The sequence below is a fragment of the Plecotus auritus genome, assembly GCF_963455305.1.
Source record: "Plecotus auritus genome assembly, chromosome: 12".
In the NCBI taxonomy this organism is placed as follows: Eukaryota; Metazoa; Chordata; class Mammalia; order Chiroptera; family Vespertilionidae; genus Plecotus; species Plecotus auritus.
This window is the reverse complement of record NC_137778.1, coordinates 45,288,796-45,292,161: the sequence shown is the minus strand read 5'-3', so window position 1 is coordinate 45,292,161 and position 3,366 is coordinate 45,288,796. Positions and strand designations below refer to the sequence as shown.

General features: G+C 58.9%; 1 pseudogene across 1 annotated transcript; it reads right to left on the bottom strand.

The window, feature by feature from the left end:
- Positions 1-758: 758 nt before the first annotated feature.
- LOC308237314 (proline-rich protein 3-like) lies at positions 759-2,260 on the bottom strand (annotated as a pseudogene). The gene is made up of 2 exons: positions 1,809-2,260; positions 759-776 (listed from the first exon to the last, which is right to left on the bottom strand). The product of its transcript is annotated as a proline-rich protein 3-like (transcript).
- Between the last annotated feature and the right edge of the window lie 1,106 nt (positions 2,261-3,366).

Here is a 3,366-nt window from a genome sequence, read left to right as displayed (position 1 = left end):
TAAAGATATAAAAACATAGATTCACTGCACAATAAACATAGTCCAATGGATGCCCACCCAGGAATTAAAGGATTGGAGATAGAAAAGAGAAAAAAAGAGAAGACGAAAAACATTGGTTCCTTCGAGCCGGATTCGAACCAGCGACCTAAGGATGCCTGGGAGCCACCACTACAGTCCTCCGCTCTACCAACTGAGCTATCGAAGGAAGCGCGACGTTAGGTTCCCCTTCGCGGGTGCCAACTCTGCTCTCTCCGCTCCCGGTGCCCGCGATCCGGTGCGTCCGCGTCCTGGACTAGTCGGCCCTGACCCTCCAAGGTCCACCGCTGTGGACATGGGAACCTGTGAAAAGGAGATGGACACCACGGAGAGAAGGCCAGCCTCCTGCCACTCTCCCTACCCACTCCCCCGCCCCTTTTCCGTGTGTGCACGCATTCCTTGAGCTGTAACGTTTGAAAGTAAGTTACAGAAATCATGACTTTTGTTTGTTTGTTTGTTTGTTTCCACTGCATTTATTACTAATATAAAAAACGTTAAAAAGAAACAAAATTCATTTTCAGTTCTCCAACGGCTCTCACCCTCCCTCTTGTCCACACAACTCCTGACCCATGTCCTCAGGGCCAGTTCAAGACTGAGTCTGCTCTTTGCCGTTTGCACAGAAAACAACCAGCAGCAGCAGCGACGGAGGTGGGGAGGGGGCGGCAGGACTGTCCGGGTGGAGATGCACAGAATCCGCACGAAGGCCTGGGGCCTCCCGGGGACTAGGCTAACGAACACGGCTGCGGAGGAAGTGGGGTACCAGAGGCTGAGAGCACACCTCATGGGCCCGTGTCAAACCCAGAAAGGGTGGCACCAGAAGAATGGGGGGCCAGGGCGGCAGTCTTGTGGGACGTTCCCAGTGCCCCCTTGTTGGGGTGGGGAGAGCCAGAGGCACCCCAGCCTCACTCGTTCGGGCAGAAACACTGTAGTGCGGAGAAGCCACAGAAATGCCACGGACACTCAGACAGGCACAGCGATCCCCGGGCCCGCTACCGGCGGCGAGACCACGGGATCCCAGAGCAGGTGAGCGGCCTTTCGGGAAGGGCCCGGCGTCATCCAAACTGGACCCCAGGCCAGACAACCCGGGGTGCCTCCGGCGGCCCAGCGCTGGGGCAGGGCTCGCACAGGGGGGCAGGGCTCGCACAGGGGGGGCAGGGCTCGCACAGGGGGGGCAGGGCTCGCACAGGGGGGGCAGGGCTCTCACGGGGGGGGGCAGGGCTCGCACAGGGGGGGCAGGGCTCGCACAGGGGGGGCAGGGCTCGCACAGGGGGGGCAGGGCTCGCACGGGGAGGGCAGGGCTCGCACAGGGGGGGCAGGGCTCGCACAGGGGGGGCAGGGCTCGCACAGGGGGGGCAGGGCTCTCACGGGGGGGGGGCAGGGCTCGCACGGGGAGGGCAGGGCTCGCACAGGGGGGGCAGGGCTCGCACAGGGGTGGGGGGGGGGGCTGGGAACAAGCAGCAGAGGGAGTGGGAGGACGCTGCTCCAGGCTCAGGGCTTGAGGGCAGCACTGCGGCTGCTGGACAGACGCACAGGAGGCGGCACCTAGTCCGCCTGCTGCTCGGCAGTCAGTGGCGAGGGGAGAGGGCCCAGGAGGCGGCCGAGGGAGCAGAGATGGGGGCTCCGGAGGCCGGGTCAGCAGAACGAGTGCCCGCCTACCCCGGTGATGAAACACAACTCTGAACCCTGAGGGGGGGAGGTGCTCGGTGGGGTAGGAAGTACATGGCTGCTGGGTGACGGGGCTCCCTCCAGCTCCGCTGGGAAGGCAGTCTCACAGAGGAGGGAGGTCCGTTGACGCCCGGGTGGTAGAAGGCACAGGGGTTCTCATATCGACAGTGGCCTTTTTTGGCAAAGTGTGGGCAGACCGGGCGGTTAGATTTGTCTTCCATAACCTGGGGTTCATCCTCGAGGGGCAGGTATTCTTGACAAGCGACCAGCTTTTGAGCCTTGGAGGATGTCTCTGTTCTGTGTGAAAGCCTCCCCTGGGGGGACTACCGTGGTCTGGCCCAGGAAAAGGAGGCCCAGCACTGACCCCCCAACCTCGACCATATGGGCGAGACCTGGGGCCTAAGCCTCCCCACGCGGGGCCTCTGCCCTGGGGAGGAGGTGGGAGACTCCGCAGCGGTGGAATCATCAGTCCCCTTGATCCTGGGGGCCCTCTGCGAAGAGCTGACTTGGGGTCACCAGGCTTTCCATTGGCCATGGGGGGAGGGCCCAGAAGGCTGGGCGGTCCCCCATCTTCAGACACATCGGCGTGCACACCCTGTGGGAGGGCGTTCTAAGTATCCCCCCTTAAAACATGGGTTCTAAGCCATCCCAGGTTCAGATTGGCCATGTGTGAGATAGAGCCCAGAAATCTGAAGTTTTAGAAATTCCCCAGGTGAGTCACACGCACAGCCAGACTGGGATACCCACACGCAGGCGTGTCCACGGCGTTGTCCCGAGGCCTGAGAGGACATGAGAAGAGCGTTAGTGAAGTCAGAGGGAGGAGTGTGGTTAATCCGGCTTTCAGCATCAATGAAAAGGGTGCATGTGTCCACCTTCTCTTCTCATTTTCCTGGGTGTGGTGGTGAAACCCATACCAGTGAACTTACGAAAGCTTCCAAGGAATAATAAAGGAAGACGTAGGCAGTGGGATTTTCACAGAGGGACGGGAAATCTCAAAAAGTCTCGGTCAGTTTGACCAAGGGACTGATTTTCAACTCACTCTCTAGTAATAACCAAATTCGCTCCCAGCTGGGATAAGATTGGCCAAGTACGCGGCTGGATTGACCTGCTCCACAACCAGCATGTATGTGTACGAGCAAAAAGGGTGCAGGGTGGGGAGGAAGTGAGCAAACATCAGTGGCTGGACACTGGGAGCTGGGGGTAGAAATGCAATTTGGATTTTCAAAAACCCGAGTAAACCTTTCGGTTTTATTTTGCAGGCAAGCACAGCCTGTCGTGGCTTAGTCGGTTCTTTTACTTGCCATGGGAAAGGAAGAAAGGTGGGAAACAGCATTATCTATTGGGGCCATTGGGCTGCGTGGGTGTGAGTGACCAGGGTCCCCCCCGAAAAGGTGTGGGAGGCAGTGGTAATAAAAAATGCGTCTTCCATGTTTCCATAAGGACACGTGCTCCAGACTCTCCATGGACTTTGCCGCCTCGGCCTGTCAAACTGTTCCCTGTGGATCGTTTTGTGCACCTTCAGGATTCACCTTTTCCAAACACCTCTGCACCTTCTTTCTGCATCCAAGACTTTGTGGGTGTGGATGTAGAGTAAACGCCCTACCTGACCAAGTAATAAACCAGAGGAAGGTATTCCCAGAGCCAGGAACCGTAGCCGCCCACCGA